Source organism: Bidens hawaiensis, unplaced genomic scaffold (assembly GCF_021521415.1).
Source record: "Bidens hawaiensis isolate Kalapana, Puna unplaced genomic scaffold, B.hawaiensis_p1.1 tig00050785_1, whole genome shotgun sequence".
In the NCBI taxonomy this organism is placed as follows: Eukaryota; Viridiplantae; Streptophyta; class Magnoliopsida; order Asterales; family Asteraceae; genus Bidens; species Bidens hawaiensis.
The window spans coordinates 1-18,554 of record NW_027499115.1 but is presented as its reverse complement, the minus strand read 5'-3'; the positions used below and the strand labels follow the sequence as shown (position 1 = coordinate 18,554).

Sequence of the window (18,554 nt, the reverse complement as noted above, 5' to 3'; positions counted from 1 at the left end):
GGACTAGGTTTAGAATTTCTCCCAGGAGCTGTACCCGGAACTGGAAATACCCGGTCAAAACCCGACCCTACCTGAAGCCCAAAAAAACCCAGTGGAACCAGTCAAGACCCGGTCAAATACCCAACTATACCAGGAACTGGTTCCTACACGGACCCGGTTTTGATTTTTGTTGATCATACCCGAAACCGGTTCCTACCCAGCTCCTGAAAATACCCGGTTTGTGCACCTCTAGTCCCTGTCACGATGCTCTCTTATGATTATTTACTTATTTTTCAATATGATATGTATATAGTTTGTACACGACGTCTTCTGGTTTTATTTTTCATATCGTTTGAAAATCTTTTTAGCTCCTACATTTGTGCAGGGTCCGAGACTGATGAAAGGCCGGACCGCTTCTTTTTATATAAATTGTTTATATATATAAAAAAATATTATCAAACTTGTAATAACTTTAAAAAGTTACATTACAAGTTGATTTATAACTTATAAATAAAACAGTTGAAAATTAAAAAACATAAAGTTTTGGACCTATTTGTGGGCCTAATAACTAAGGTTTGTTGTCCATACATTGATGATATATGAACACATTTGTGGGCTGCTGGACACCTGAAACCAAAAAATATTCCAACATATGACATTCTGTATTAGATATATAGAGTTTTAGACCAATAAATCAATTTAGCTAGACGTATTAATAACATTATTTTATAGACTCAAAAGTCTTAAATATAATTTTGACAAAAGAGAGTTGTATTTTGAACTAATAAACACAAAAACTGCTTTTGTATCTATGTATGTAAATACATTGAAAGGTAAACAAGTGCGGATTTAGGTTGGTAAAAAACTTATGTTATATGATAGCGATAAGGCGATAATAAGTTTTTTGCGACGCATCAGACATTCGAGCGAGAACACATATTTAAAATTATAGTTGTAAGCCCAACAGCCAGCCCGAAAGAGAAAATAAGTGCAGCCCAAAATATCATTGACTTGAATTTGGTAAGATTAACGGTGAAAACAATTAAACATCGTTTTAAGTCCAAAATATCTATTTTAAGTCCCGTCACACAATTTCCAAATTCAACTTTTACATCAAAACAAAAGGCAAACAGACAATAAGCTACGTCGCTAGCCTTTCTTAAATGGAAAAACTAAGTATTTGAAAACTACATTCATAAATCTTGATGTCAATTATTACAATTCTCGTTTACCCGTTACAAACGGCACAGTTGAGATATTATTCTTCCAATGAAGCTTGAAGCTTTTGAAATCCGAGTTTCAATATGACTACTAAAATTTATGAATTGTTATTGCGTGTGTTTAAGATAAAAAAATTACTTAATACTATTGCAAACAAATATGTAATGGGTTGTTTTTAAAACTTTTGGATATGTTTTAAATCAAATACAAATAAAATTAACGTGTTAATTGCGTGAATCAAGTAATGTAATTATATATACAACATAGTGTAATTATAGTGTCGTGTAATAACATAATTATGTATATATAATTGCATTACTTAATTCGCGCAGTTAGCACGTTAATTAACTTTTTACGTTAAATTTCCCCTACAAAATATATATATTTTTCATTTCTAGCAATATTGATTTTTTTTTCATATTACTTGTTAACTTAACCTGATCCTTAAAAAAATATATAAAATAAGTGGATAGATATATAAAACAAAAACAAGTTCATAAACTAGAATACTTAATTGTTGGATCTTCACAACAAGTAACTATTAAGAAACATGCATAACGCGTAATAAAAGACTTGTAAGAAGTCATGTGAATATGTGATGCTTCGACTTTGACTATATATTTTTTTATTTTTTTAAATTGGCGTTTTGCAACAAAGTCGGTCAATCACTATATTATACAAATCCTCTTTTGTGGAATAACATAACAGCTTCAAGAATTAATAATAAAAATAATACCCTACAATATATCATTAAAGTCCTAACAATTTTTTTCTAATAGAAAACCATTATACATTTTTTTTCTTACAAAACCAACTTAACATTTTTACACGTACAAGTCCATCCACACATTAAAATTGAATAAAATTAAGTTACGTGAGAAAAGAATTGAAATGAATTAATGTTCTAAATTGGACACGTGGCAACTTTCAAGACAAAGTCCGTTCAATGTTCGTCTTTTCTTTTTCATTTCTTGATTCAATAAGTTTAATAATAACAATTACTCTTTTAATAAAAATATAATAAAATATATGAGTGTGGATGATATAACTCAAAATAAATTTACTAAAACATATAAAATGGTTTATATAAATTTAAATCATTAAAAAGTTGTAAGCAAATGAATTTTATTGCTAAAAACATATGAAATGGTTTGTATACTTTTGATGTCAAATATGTTATTATGACTTCATTCTATCATATAATTAAGAGATTTTTTTCAAATTTAAAGAACATTTATGATAATAAATAAAAAATATGTTGATTTTTATGCGTAAAATATTGTTAATTAAGAAACGTTTACGTTATAAATAAAAAATATACATGTTAGTTTTTTTCTGTGATAAATATTGCTAAAAGAACTTTAAAAGGAAAACAAATAGAAACGTATGCTTGTTTTTATAGAATTGTTTGCTCAAAAATAAACCAACGAAACAAATTTGAATCTATTATTTACCATATGCAAGTAACATATATGCATCCTTAAAAAACGAAAGTACATAGAACATTCAAAAATCAATTATAATAAATAGAAAATACGTTAAATTTTAATGCGTAAAATATCGTTAAGAAGCTTTTACGTTATAAATAAAAAAAATATATGTTTGTTTTTTATGTGTAAAAATATTGTTAAACAGAAAGAAAAAATTAAAAAAGGTATGTTGATCTTTTATAGAATTTGCCAAAAAAAACTGATGTAACGAAACAAATTTGAATTTATTAATTATCATATGCAAGTAATATAAATATATACATCCTTAAAAGAACAAAAGTACATAAAACATTAAATAAAAAAAAAAAAAAAAACTACCTAAGTACTATGAAGATTTCCACTATGCAACCAACCCAACAGCTCTAGACTTGATGGTCTTAACTTTGGACTCTCACTTAAACAAACACAAGCAATCTCAAGAACTTGCAACATCTCCACACCATTCTCTTTACCGAAAACCAACGGGTCGAAAACCTCGTCTTCCCGACCCTCCCGCCTCATTTCCATCACCCACGAGATCAGATCCCGACACCCCTTCGGTTTACACATATCCATCGGCCTCTTACCCGTCAAAAGCTCCAACAAAACGACCCCAAAACTATAAACGTCACCCTTATATGATGCAACCGACGCTTGCCCGTATTCGGGTGGAATGTACCCTAGTGTCCCAACTAAATCAGTAGTTACATGAGTGTCATGAGGCAGTAGTAGTCTCGCCAGCCCGAAATCGGCTAAATGGGCCTCGAAATTTTCGTCGAGGAGAATATTACTCGACTTTATATCGCGGTGAACGATATGCGGGTCGCACGATTGGTGCAAATATGCGAGGCCTTTAATCGCACCTTGCCCGATCCGTAACCGTGTGGCCCAGTTCAGTTTTAACGGGCCGTCGGGCTTTTCGTGTAGCCAGTAATCGATACTACCGTTTTCCATATACGAGTATATTAAAAACCGGTCGTTCTGGTGTTGGCAGTACCCTTGTAGAACGACGAGATTCGGGTGTTGGGCTCGAGATAATGTTTCGACCTCGGCTTGGAACTCGCGGTCCACTTGGCCCGCGTCGCCTGTCAACCGTTTGATCGCGACTTTTTGACCGTCGGGAAGCGTGGCTTTGAACACGAGCCCGAACCCGCCACACCCGATTATGTTAGCTTGGTCAAAACTGTTGGTTGACTTCAAAAGATCGTCGAGTGTAAGCTCGTCTTTCGTTTGGAAAAACACGAGTTTTGATTCGGGCTCTTCTTTGTTGCTACCGTAGCCGTCTTCATTCATGGGCCCGATTTCTTGTTTATGGGTCACACGGAGTATGATCACGAACATGAGCGCGAGTATAAAAAGCGTCCCCAGCCCGATCCCGATAGCCATACCGACAACTGGCCCGTTACTTTTCTTCGATGCCACGGCTGTAGACCGATAAACCCGACTATCTTTATCTTTATCTTTATCTTTATCTTTATCTTTATCTCCGCAAGTAAACACACATAAATTTTTGTTTCCTTCAAAACTATTATTGCTAAAAGTACCAAACTGCCCTCCACTCGGTACAATCCCGGTCAGGCGATTATACGCGACTTCAAAACTCGACAAAAAACTTAAATTCACCAACGATTGAGGAATCGGGCCCGAAAGATTATTATACGAGAGGATCAGCGTCTCGATACTCCTCATCCCCGACAACTCACTCGGGATTCCACCCGATAACCGGTTATTTCTCAGATTCAAAACATGTAATCTTTTCAAGTTCCCGAATTCGGGCCAGATTGGCCCGGTAAGAAGGTTGTATTTCAAATCAATACACGGCGGGAAGCTCATAACACGCTTGTACTGCAACGGTGACACTTGGGCGCTAACGTTCGGTTTCGTGAAAAACGGGAAATCGGGTGAGTCTTCTTCTATAGTGACATTTAGGAGCTGAAGACTCCGTAAACGAGTTAGACTCTTCGGGATTTGACCCGTTAAGGAATTATTCGACAAATCCAAGTAAAACAATGACCCGAAATCACCCAAATAAGACGGGATTGTTCCCGTTAACCGATTCCACGATAAATCCAAAAGCTGTAACTCGGTTAAACCTTTTAACCATGACGGGATTACACCCGTGAGCCCGCAATAAGGGATCGCGAGAGCTTTAAGTGCTTTGAAACGAAACAAACCGTCATCCGGAAGGTGTTCGTTATGAAAATTAAGTGTGAGAATCAACACGGTTAAGTTCGGGCAGTGCTGCAAGACACTAAGGGCGGATTTAACGTTACTTAAGCTGCAATTCGAGAACGAAACGTACGTCAAAGACTTCAAATTACTAAAACTTTTCGGGATTTCGCCGACAAGTTTGTTTCTAGCAAAGTTTATAGCTCTCAACTTATGACATAACGAAAGATCATCCGGAACATACCCTGAAAAGTTATTAGTACCAATATCAATCGAAGTAAGATTCGTCACCACCGAGCAGTTAAACTTGATCGGCCCGTTAAACGAATTGTTCTGCAGATTAATCACGGAAATGCTTGGTGAGTTAGCCAATGATTTAGGAATCGGGCCCGTGAACCGATTCGTACTCACCGCGAAACGGGTCAGGTTGGGAAACTTATGGAAAAAATCGGGTAAACGTCCCGAAAGCCGGTTTCCCGAAATATCCAAACGAGTAACCGAGCTTAAAAAATTCCCAATCCGTTCGATTCCATCGAACTTATTATTCTGAAGATCTAAATTCACTAACTGCGGCAAACGGAAAACAAACTCTGGAATTGGACCAGAAAGATTATTATTAGCTACACAAACATGTTCCAAAAACCCACAATTCCGTAGCTCGGGTGGAAAACTTCCGGTAAACGAATTACCCGCAAGTTTAACCACCCGAACTCGCGTGGAATTCACACATAACCCACCCGGAAGGTACCCACTAAACGCGTTCTCTGAAACGTCTAAATACTCAAGTTTAGGCAAATAAATACTACCCGGGAACCCACCCGAAAACCCATTACTATTCAAATCAAGAATTTCCAAATGGCTAAACCGAAAAATCGAAACCGGAACCAAACCCTTGAGGAAATTATGTGAAAGATTAAGGGTTTTGAGTTGGTCAATATTAGAAATGAGTTCAGAAACCCCACCAGTCAATCTTTTACTATGAAGGTTTAATTCAATAACCCGACCCGAATGTGGGTCACAAGTAATACCCACCCAATTACAGCAACTGGAATTCAATTCCAGCCAACCCGGAATTGGTGATTCCAGTTCTTGAATGAATGCTTGTAAACCTACTAAATCATTGAAATTGCATGTGGGGTTTTGTGAATCCACAAGATTTAACAAGAGGAACAAAACCCATATCTTGGATTTGAGAATCATCTCAAAAAGATTTGAGCTTTATGAAATTCTTGAAATTTTAAGGTAAATTTCAAGATTTGTTGAAGTGAGGGTAAAATGGGAATAATGAAGAAGATAATGAAGAAGTGAAGAACATAGACAAGTTGTTGGTGGTGGTGGTGTTGTGTGTTTTGTCCATAAAGATAAACCTTTGTTGAGTTTATGTTTGGTTTTTTTTTCTAGAGAGAGAAAGAGGTGGTCAAAGAGGTGTGATGAGAGAGAGAGAGAGAGAGAGGTAGGAAGCCGTTGGGGGCTTGTTTAGAGGTGCACAAATCGGTTTTTTTAAAAAAACCGGTTCGGTTATTAACCGGACCGGTTTTTTTCTTTCAGGAAAAAAACCGGTTCGGTTAATAACCGGACCGGTTAATAACCGGTTTTTGCGTATGAAAACATAACCGGTCAAACCGGTTAGGACCGGTTTAGGAACCGGTTAGAACAGGTTAATAAACCGGTTTTTTTATTAACCGGTTTTTTAATAACCGGTCTAACCGGTTAACCGGTTTTTTTTTTTTTTTAAATAACCATTATTTTTTCACAGTATAAACAAACCGGTAACTACAAGGCAAACCGGTAACTACAAGCATTAAATCGTTATCGCATATTCGTAACTCAAAAATACATAACTTTCATTTATAGCTTTTACATTAAAAATACAAACATTAAATCGTTATCGCATATTCGTAACTCAAAAATACAAACATTAAAGAATGCTTAGACACGATTACATTAACAACTTGCTGTTTCTTACTCATTATTTTCCTCGCTACCCGATCCCGAGCTATTCCTTAGGTAATCGTCGTACGCGGCTTCTTCATCGGTCATTGGTTGAGTGTGTCCTTGATTGACCTCGTCTTCATACAAGCCCGCCTCATAGTCCATTTCCCCCTCGAGTGAGCGTTGATGTTGTGCCCTATCTAAAGAGTCCAAGTAATCCTTGTAGCAAATAGACATCTCTACAGCTGGTGGAGTGAGTCGAGTCCTCCTAATCGATATAACCCTGCCAGAAACAGAAAAAGCAGACTCCGAAGCTACCGTGGAAGCTTGGACCGTTAGTAAATCTTTGGCCATGGCGGCGAGGATCGGAAACTCATCCTCCTTACCTCCCCACCAAGCCAGCAAATCAAGACTTCTAAATTCATCTGGAGTCATGTGTTTCACAAAGTTGGTACCACCATACCTTCCAAGTTCACTGCTTGGGGTGTTTACCTTTTGACGTTTACCGGCGTCTTCCCAAATCATGTAGTACATCCCCATTTCAAGGTCGGTTTGGGATTGGGATTGGGCAACAGCTCTTAACGAGTCATGAATTTGGGAAGACGACCCGTATTTTGTAAGGTAAACATCATACATGTTAGACAATGTGGTGTTGAAAGCATTCTTTAAAGTTTGGTTATAATAGGGGTTTTGATCGTCGTTTAACTCTAGCTCATCACAAATTTTTTCTATTAAAGCTTCAACACCACCAACATTTATGCAAGGGTTTAACGCAGCAGCACATGTCAAAACAGCGGGTAGTTGTTGAAAATATTTTCTAAATTTTTCTTTCATTTTTACACCCATATCAAAATAAGGTGCACCCCTACAATGAAGTTCACTCAACTTTGTGCACATGACAGCAATTTTTGGTAAAGCAATGGGGCTTGTTGGATAGTAAACCCCGGATAAACTAGTTGTGCAAGATTTAAAAATTTGAAGGACCTCCGTAACGATCTCAATCAATAACCAGTTTCTAGGATCGTACGGTGCACATTTACCCCTACTTGACATTATTTGATGAAACGCAATTAGTGATTCTTTTTGTTGGATGGCTTTCTCAAACATATCACAAGTCGAGTTCCATTTTGTTGGACAATCCCAATTGGGCCCCAACCATTGACAATTAGCTTCATCACAAAATTTTTTGTATCTTGAAAATGTTTTATTGTTGCTAAAAACATCTCGTAACATTCTTTTAAAATTGTTTCTTTGCGTTTCGATCACGTTTAACCCATCTTGCACGGCCAAGTTGATAATATGTGCAATGCATCGGCTATGAAAAAACGCTCCACAAATAGGTTTATACTTTAATTTTAAATGGCCAACCGCGGCCGTATTGTTGGACGCGTTATCAAACGAAATTGAAAAGATTTTATGTTCAATCTTGTATTGTCGAATGACTTTATCCAAGAGTTTAAAAATATTTCTACCCGTCTGCGGGTAATCAAACAATTGAAACGCAACGGTTCGTTTCATCATTTGCCACGACTCGGGGTTAACCCAATGAGCCGTCACATAAATGTATGAGTCGGGCGAACCATTAGGTACCGACCACACATCCGTTGTTAAGTTTACACCAGTTTGTAAGTTTGAAAAGTATGAAATTAGTTCGGATTTAGCGTTTTTCCAAGCTTTAAGACAATCTCTTCTAAGGGTCGAACGACTTACGTGTTGGTAGCGTGGTTGAACATACTTTTGCATCATCTCCGTGAATTGAGGGTTGTCGAAGTGGTTGAAAGGAAGTGTATTTTGAATCACAAAGTTTGAAAACTTTTGACGTACCGCTTCAAGGTCGTACGTAAACACCGTTCCTTGATTCGTCATCTCCGGCTGCGAACTACTTCCCGATTCGTCCTTCAAGGCCTTGCAAAAGGGCCTTTGTACATGCGCTTTTAAAGTGGAGTTTGCATCTTTGCCATAAAACTTCAAACAATGTTTGCATCGAGCTTTTTGGCTACCGTTAGACATTTCGCATAGGTCGAAATGTTGCCAAACATCTTGGTTTCGTTTCGTGGGGATGACCCGAACGACCGTTTCTCCCGTGTTCGAGGCACCCATGTTGACGGATGAAGTAGCACTTTGGGAGGCCATGATAATCGACTACGAAATAAGAGCGTATGGAGTGGTAATGTGGTATAATAGAGCGTGAGATAACAAAATAATCGCGTATGAAATAAACGTTTAGAGCGTTTGGAGCGTTTGGAGTTGTATAATCGAGTGTGTTCTAACCAATACCCAACCTAAACTATATATAGATGTTTGTGGGGGTAGAATGGTAAATAAAAAAAAACGGTCAAAAAATGAAAAAAACGGCTATATAGCCGTTTCTCAACGGCATTAAACCGGTTTTTAACCGGTTAACCGGTTACTAAAAAACCGGTTTTTTTATAACCGGTTTCAAAACCGGTTTGGGCTCTAAAAAGTATAACCGATATACAAACCGGCGGTTTGTAAACCGGTCTAACCGGTTTTAAAAAAACCGGTTTTTAAAATAACCGGTTTCCGGTTTAAACCGGCAAACCGGTTCGGGGACCGGTTTTTTTGAACACCTCTAGGCTTGTTGGTGGTGGAAGTGAGAACACAGGGATAATTAAAAGGGTCCATGGAGATATGGAGATTGTGTTATTTTTGGAAAGAACTTAAGTAATTGTTTATTAAATTGTGATATGATATTAATTAAGTTTTCATAAAGTTTGTGATTTAGTGTTGACTAACAATAAATTTCATTTACTATTTCATTCACTAAGCATTTATGTTTTTACTCTACTTTATATCAGTAAATTTGAATATCTTCTTGCTCTGGTTTTAATTTCGGACTTTCAATTGTAGAGGAATGAGGGTGTTTGAGATTGCTTATTTTAGCCAACTTGTGACTTCTAACTTATTGAAAAGTTAGAAAAATGTTTGGGATTGTTTAACATATGAGAAGATAAGTTGATAAGTTACAATAATGTAGCTTATAAATTATAACATAAATAAGTTATAAGGAGGTAAAAATAAGGAATCACAACCACCCCCGATGTATCGCTACCAAGTGAGCTAGTCTAACATTGACAACAAACTTTATACTAAATTATGTTTGTGCAATTCATCTTTCTCTTTTTACGTGATGCATTGACTCTTCTCGAGACATTGAAGACGAATAACAGTGGAAAATGATGTGTCGAGGAAAGCATTGGTAATTACACGTTGTTTGTGGTATTTCTTTGAAAGGAGGTTTAAAAGGGCAATCATAGAGAGTTTGATAAGAGTTTATCTTTCTAAGGAGCATGTTTAAGTATTGAACGATGTCAATAATCGAAGGTGTGACTTAGGAATAGATTAGAGTGTGTTAGTTGCCGTTCAAAAAAGTACATTTATGATTTATCATAGATTATATTACAAGTCCCATCGGGAGTGTATTTATTTGAATGATATTGTTTGCACTCAAATCACAGACACTCTCGATGTAACATTCGAAACGTCATGAATGTGTGTTGTAACGCCCTAAAAATACGAAAGTGGTCGTTAACTAATGTGGCATATTAATTAGATTTTGTTTACAATTATCAATCTCTTTTAAATACACAAGGTTTATGAAATTCGTCACTTTTACTTCATGTCTCGACACTTCCAAAGATGTTGACAAATAACATAGCAGTCTTACTCAAAGTGTCACATCTATACGCCCTTAGTGGTATTTGTTTGCATATAAATTGGAAATTTGTTCCTCATTTCTCTTAATGATTTATAGATTCACATGAAAATGCATTTATTTTAATATTTTGATGAAGAGGTAGGTCCCAGCAGAGCCCAGTTGGACCCGCAGGACTCACCTCAAACAGGGACGTCCGCGCAGAAACCAACTGGATCCGCAGGACCAACCATGCTCAGAGACGTGACGTCCTTACGCGCAGTACGCAAGCTGGTCCCGCAGGAAATGCCTCCCAATGGTGAAGGACTCCGCCTGTCCCCGCAGCCTCGGATACAAGCCATTGGGGAAGGCCACCCGCGCAGCAAGGCTACACGCACAAGGCACTTAGCTCTCAATCGTTCAGTGTCACCTGAAGGAATGAGCGAAGCCGGGAACAATCCCGCACAAGGGCGGGAGGGGGAATACTCCCGCCCAAATAAGCCAGTCCGTACGATACAGGAAGATCTTCTGTACTGTACCTGACGAGGTATGGGAAAAAGATCTGACTAAAGATACGACAGCTTATAGACAACAGTATGGCGAGCAGCATGCTCCTACACTGTATGTCACTGTTAGCCGCTGCCTACTCACCAACTCTTGTCATACCACGTGCGTAGCTGACAGTTGGTGGAAAAGGAATAGTATACAGCAGGCCTGGTCGCTATCAGCCGCTACCTACCCACCAACTACCAGCAGGGCACGTGCGTAGGCTACTGTTGGTGAACAGGAACACTGTTGCAGCCGGCCATACCTCCTTGGAAACCTACCTTCGGCTATAAATACCACAAATGGTATGACCATCTCATCTTATCTTGTATAGTCATATCTTATCTTATATCATCATATTATACCTGATATCTGCTCTAGCAATCTCTTAATATATTTTTATATTTAAAGAACAATCTAGTCTGATTCTCACGCCGGAGGGTGGTCACAAGGAGGAACCCCCCCCCCTTCTCAGTGACGAGCTTACGGTGTCTGTTTTGCAGGTTATCAGAAGAACCATCTTCAAAGGGTCTAACCCCTCGTGGGAAACATCTATCTAACCCCCAGGTTACCAGTAATCTGCCCGGGGTCCGGTTAGTGTTTCTTCATTGGCGTCATCCGTGCATAAAGCTAGAACTTCATTTTTCTCACAGTTTTTTCAAACTTCTACAAAGATGGTTAGAGAAATTCCGGTAACCACAACCCCAGCTACTGGGGGGAATACCGGTAACACAGTTTTTACAAACACTACCCCGGTTACCCAAGCCAGGGCAAGTGAAGTAAATTTAACGAACACTACCCCAGTTACTCATGCTGGGGCAAGTGCAGTAAATGATCGCCTACTGGGATCCACGGATACCCAGGTTGAGAAACGAAGACTCCCCCGCCAAACTCTCGATGAAGTCAAGGCATGGGCGGAGGCACGACAAAAGGAATTCCAGGCCGAGTTGAACGAACGCTTGCGTTCCGTACAACAGGCCGAAGAATTCGAATACCGGGAGGATGACTCGGAGGAATCCGACTCCGACGCGAACCCTCGCCATAGGGCAAAAGGGAAGCGTAAGGAAATGGAATCCCAACCGAAAAGGCATTTTGGACAAGCCTTCAAACCAAAAAGCACAGGTGGAAGTCCACGAGACTTCTCCAAAATGTTCAGACCAAACGTTGCAAATGCAGGAACGTCCAAGTTTGCAAGGGACATTGCGGAAGCAATCGCCCCAAAGAGTGCCAAACAAATGCCTAACATAGGCACATATGACGGTATATCTGATCCAGACGATCATTTGAACAGGTTCATAGCGGGGGCAACCGTCAGCAATTGGACGGAACCCACGTGGTGCTACATGTTCCAAATGACGCTTGTCGGGGCTGCTAGAGCTTGGTTTGATCGTCTACCGGTCAACCACATCTACGACTGGGCAGACTTCCAGCAGAAGTTTGGCCAACACTTCAGCCAGCAACGGAAGTATACCGAGGAGCAGTGGACAATCCTCAAATGCATACGAGAAGAAGATGAATCTCTGCCAAACTTCATCACTCGCTTCAACTCAAAGAAGCTAAGTTTGGGCAATATCAGCGAAGATCTTGTTCGCGCAGCCTTCATCCAGGGCGCGCATGACCCAGAGCTCATCCGCACCCTAACGGGTAAAGATGGCATGCCATCCACATGGGATGCCATCATGACAGCAGCAAAACGCTATGCGGAAACGGAGAAGCAACTGGGTAGAGATCTCCCACAGAGCACAAACCTCTACACTCAGAAGACGAGAGAAGACAATGTCCTCACCGCCCGATTAAATAAAAAGCGGAAGCTAGGCATTTGGCAGTCAAGGGTAAACTTTGACACCTCATCCGGTTTGCAACATCGATTGGGCGGAAGGGATAATGTACAGCCGCACCGAAACTCCAGATGGACGCCACTCACCAAAAGCGTCACTGAGATATTCGCCACTGAAGAGCTCCCGTGGCCAAAGCCTCCAATAATCCGACATCGTCACGATGCTGATCGGAGCAAATACTGTGACTTTCACAAGACAAAAGGCCACAACACTGAAGAATGCATAGACGTAAAAGACATGGTCGAAGCATTCGTCAGAGATGGGACGCTCGCGCACCTCGTGGCGCAATAAAGGCTGAGCAGGCGGGTGCGTGTAGAACCCCAGCTGGGGAAAACACGAATAAAAATTCCAGCTTCAATGTCGAGACTACATGCTGCGTAAAGAACGAGATCCCGAACCAGGTGCGTATCGGCTCGATGGCACTCCCATCCCAACAACATGGAAGGGAGCTCATTTACACAGTTTGCATGTAAATCAATTCCAATTTGTAAAGAAGGCCAAGAGCCACTTCTAATGGAAATGATTATCTTTAGAACATCGAAGCTGATGATTTTACATTTCTGCACTAATATGACGATATTCACATTATGTGAAGTCGTTGCGTGGGAAGGCGGTTCTACCCGCACAAACCCAATAACAGGAAAAAACCTACACGCAGGTCAGGTATGGGTAAAGTTTTGCCATCCTACTAAGTGCAAGTGACGGTTCTACCCGCACAATCATGAAAGAGGAAGCAAAACTTCACACCTATTATCAACCACGTTCAAAGGTTAACTTATCCTCAAAGGATGAGGAAAACCTACACGCAGGTCAGATATGGGTAAAGTTTTGCCATCCTTCTAAGTGCAAGTGACGGTTCTACCCGCACAATCACGAAAGAGGAAGCAAAACTTCACACCTATTATCAACCACGTTCAAAGGTTAACTTATCCTCAAAGGATGAGGAAAACCTACACGCAGGTCAGATATGGGTAAAGTTTTGCCATCCTTCTAAGTGCAAGTGACGGTTCTACCCGCACAATCACGAAAGAGGAAGCAAAACTTCACACCTATTATCAACCACGTTCAAAGGTTAACTTATCCTCAAAGGATGAGGAAAACCTACACGCAGGTCAGATATGGGTAAAGTTTTGCCATCCTTCTAAGTGCAAGTGACGGTTCTACCCGCACAATCACGAAAGAGGAAGCGAAACTTCACACCTATTATCAACCACGTTCAAAGGTTAACTTATCCTCAAAAGATGAGGAAAACCTACACGCAGGTCAGATGAAGGTTAAAGTTTAGCCATCCTACTAAGTGCAAGTGACGGTTCTACCCGCACAATCACGAAAGAGGAAGCAAAACTTTAACCCATTATCAACCACGTTCAACAGGTTAACTTATTCTAAACACTTGGAAAATTGCTAATTTAAACTAAGTATGCAAGTCATAAGTTTATAAAGCAAGAAACCCAAAGAAGGAAATAACAATCTTATACGCAAAAAGATTTGTATTTCACAAACGAATTATTACAAGAATGGCTGGGTAACTACCCGCCTACGAAAAGAAGAAAATAAATCTATACAAGCTAAAACTATCCTAGCAGTGGGAAGGGATCTTCAGGATCAGGCTTCAGGGCCACTTCCACTTGGACCAGCCCCATCGGTAGAGCGTGGCAGTTCAAGGAAAGCTTTGAGGATAGCTAGCCCATCATCAGCAGCAGCTACTTGGTTCACCTTCTCCACCACTGGATGCGGGAAGGCGGCGTATTGATTTACTGCTTGGTCGTATATGGCTTCAGTATCAACATTGTACAAAGGGAAGTTGGATGGCGGGAAGCCTTTCTCAACGAACCCTAGACCAAGCAGGAAGCCGGCCCGTTCCCCATCCTCGTGAGAAGCGTTGAGGGCTGCGCTCATGGCATCATCGTAAGTAGTCTCTGAGAAGACCCGATGCACAACCTACAAAGAATACAAGTGTCAAACACCTTTTCTGTGAACAAAGGAAAGCGTGAAGACGTAAAGCTAAACATACCTGAGGCAACGCCTCTCGAAGAAGCCATTCCTTGGCAACCAGAGCTTCTTGGAGGGCGGCTTGAGCTTGGGTGCAGGCGCGTTCGGCTGCGCTTTTGTTAAGGTTGGCAAGTAGCACTTCCTTTGCAGCAGCCTCTTCAACGCCCTTAAGCTTCCGCTCGGTGTGATCAAGCACGCCCCTCTGGTCCAGGATCTCTTGAAGCTTCTTGGCATCCTCCATCGCCAAGGCATCATGAGCACGTTGGAGAGCCTCCAATTTGGCCTTGAGCTCCTCGTTCTCCACGCGTAAAGGCTCAGCAACGGCTTCAGCCTTGGTGGCCCTCTCGGTTGCGTTCCTCGCAGACTCCTTAGCCAGCCGAAGCTGTTCGTTAACAGCTTGGGCAGCCTTGGAGCGGGCCTCGAGTCGCGCTTGAACCTCAACCTCGAGGGCCTTGAAGGCCTTCTCCTTCTCCGCAGCAGCTGCGGCCAACTTTTGGTTCTCCTCCCGAAGAGCCCGCGCTTGAGATACGTCTTTGGCGCGAGCTGCTTTTAACTTGTCGTTTTCACGACAAAGCAGCTCGACGCGTGACTGCATCCGGGCCTGGAGAACCCGAAGCTCATTGGTTAGCCTACCCTCCTGGTAGCTAGCCACGGCTTCCCCCAACGCACCATGGGGAGCAGCGTGGCGAGCCCATTCCACGTACTCCACAGGGGTACGAAGGGTTGTTCCTCGGCGTATGTTCCATCGCGGAACATACACTTCATTGGAATCCGACACTGCAAAAACAAAAAAGCAGTTAGGAAAAGATGATAAAAAATAAAAGTGAAAAAGGGCCAAAGGAACCCTACGCACCTGTAGGGTCTATAACAGGCCGATAGCCGCCGAACCCATCACCTGAACCCAAAGGAAACCCATCCAAAAGGTCAGGCAGATGGGAAGGTGGCAAAGATTGGCGAGTACTCCCATGCGTATCTGATGGGCCGGCCGTCGGTGCCGGTGGCGGGGGCATGGTGGCAGCCGCCGCAGTCGCTGCCGCAGAATCCGCAGCAATCGTAACCGCCGGCTCGGTGAAAGATGCTGTAAAAATCGCACTTACCACCGGCGGTGACGTCATCTCGGCTGGAACAGTCGGCTCAAGGGACTGAGCAACTGATCCAGCGGAAGCAGGCGCAGGCGCCTGGGTCGTCGCCTCAGGTAGGCTGACCGAGCCTACCGTCATTGGCGGAGAGGTACTCCTCTGCGCTCCACCCTGGAATGCGTCAACATCCACGCCTGCACAAGAAGTTAATAAATTTATGAAGTATGATAAATCTACAAAAACAAGGATGTTTGTACTTACGGGTTTTCTTGAGCCTGAACGTACGGACGGGCGGGGACGAGCCCGATGGAGCCGGTCTCTTGATGCCGGTCACCGTCGTCGTCAATGGTTCTCCGGGGGTAACATTCGTAGCCTCCGGAACAGTGGTCTTCTCACCACCGGGGTTCCCCGCCACCTCTTCACTATCTGACTCGGTGTCAGATAGGAGCACCGGATCAGCTGTGGAGGCCACCTTCTCCTTCCCTTTCCCACCGACAGCCTTCCTCTTCCGCACCAGCGGAGGACCATCTGCGGATTCCTCAGAAGAAGACAGGATGTCAGGAATTCCAGCAGCGGGTACAACATTGAGGGGTTGAGGATAGAGTATCGCCTTACCTGGCCGCCGTTGGCTCAGGATCTCGTGGCCCAGCGGATAGACCTCCACAAACCGATCCGCCGTTTGCTCCAGGATGGGCAACTCGTTCTCGTCTAGAGCACGAGTGCCCACCCGCACAGGACCGTCAGCTTCCCGCGGGTACAGGAGCGACTCCAAATTGTTCCCCTCTGAGAAAAGAAGCAGTTAGAAGACAAACTCATATCAGCAAAAAAGACAAGACATACCATAAGGAATAGAGTTCAAACCGTATTCGAGAAGGATGGGAAACCGGGACGCATCCTTCCATACCCGGCTCATCCCCAGCATCACCATCCCGGACTCCGCAAACCGGTAAACCGGAGATTGGACCCGGGATATCTTCGCGAACCATTCCGCCTCCTGGTAGCTGGAAGCGTGAAGGCTCGGAAGCGCTTGTCCCTTCTTAAACTTCATGGCAATAGGGATGGCGCGGGCAGAAATGTAGAAGAACTCCCGCTTCCACGATCGGAGACTGCGCTCGGTCACGCAGATCTTCAAACCCTTGATACGGGTCGTCAGGGTGTACCACCCCTGGATGCACCTCCAGGTATAGAAGGTCATCAGGCGGTCCACATAGGGCTCAATACCCAGAATCCGGCACACCCACTCAAAGTGCCGGATCTGGCAATCGCCATCGGATGCAACTCGGTTAGGTGCACACCGTGCCTCTCCAGGACACGGTACATAAACTTTGTCAATGGGAACCTAAGGTTCCATAAACAAAAAATGCAGCATATACCCCGATCTTGCCACTGGGGGCATCGTACACAGTCTGGTGGGGTTCAGGAAACTCAGGCTCGAGAGACTCAAGCATGAATTTCCTGACGACATACTGGTACTGATCGACAGGTAGAGCACACTGGCACTCGCCAGCAGTACTCCTATCGTCGGCTACAGCTTCAGCATCATGGGAAGACATATTGCAGAGGAAGAAGAAAACGATTTCGGGAAAATGCTTGCCTGAAAAGGGGAGTATTTGCCGGAAATCGCTAAGAAGAAGAAGAGAAGGGTGAAAGTGTGGATTACAAAGAACCCTCTCTCCCTTTATATAGTAATCGCAATTAATGCGATGAATTTAATGCGGAGGAGAGAGAAATCGAAGGTGCAATGAAACTATGACACGTGGCAAAGAGCAGGCTGGCAACAGCTGTTGACAGGACGTGTGCCAGCAATTTCGCGGCCACGTGCCCGAAAAATCGCGCCACGCGCCTGAAAAAGCGTCTGGAATGACCATGTACTGTCACGTCACCATAACTTCCTGCACGTCCTGACACAGTCAGAAGAAACCGTCGCACGACGTTTCAGAGGTTTGGACTGTTCCTATCTTTCCACCAACCCTTCGAATTTCAAAATTCAAAATTTGAAAATATTAAAAAGTAAGCGGGAAAATACCCCTTACCTTGGCAAACAAGTAACCGTAAGACGGATGCGGGTACAGTGTAAAGGCAAAACCCTTCACATACCTAGCACCTGCAGGGAATTGAAGCCAAGTAAAACCTTGGCAAACAAGTAACTGTAAGACGGATGCGGGTACAATGTAAAGGCAAATCCCTTCACATACCTAGCACCCGCAGGGAATTGAAGCCAAATATTCCTCGGCAACCAAGTAACTATAAGACGGGTTCGGGTACAGTGTAAAGGCAAAACCCTTCACATACCTAGCACCCGCAGGGAATTGACGCCAGGAATACCTTGGAAGTAAAGTAACCGTAAGACGAGCGCTGGTACAGTGTTAAGGCAAAACCCTTCACATATCTAGCGCTCCGCTGGGAATTGAAACCAAGAAGGATCTTCTGGGCAATGCTTGCGGAAGCGGAAATAACATCCCCGCATAGCGGGAACGTCGAGAACTACGTTGTTTAAAGCTCCAGGATGGAATTGGTGGTTTTAACATAATTGATCACTATGTTCAAAACTACCAAAACCTCATGGAGTCCACACAAGTGAGACTCAACGCTCCTGACTTGCGAGGAGGTTACAGACCTACCCGCATCGTACCCAAAGACCAAGCAGGAAACTCGGGAATTTCTGCAAGTGACA

At 42.4% G+C, this 18,554-nt stretch overlaps 1 pseudogene; it reads right to left on the bottom strand.

The window, feature by feature from the left end:
- Positions 1–2,901: 2,901 nt before the first annotated feature.
- Positions 2,902–6,137, bottom strand: LOC143598752 (phytosulfokine receptor 1 pseudogene; annotated as a pseudogene).
- Between the last annotated feature and the right edge of the window lie 12,417 nt (positions 6,138–18,554).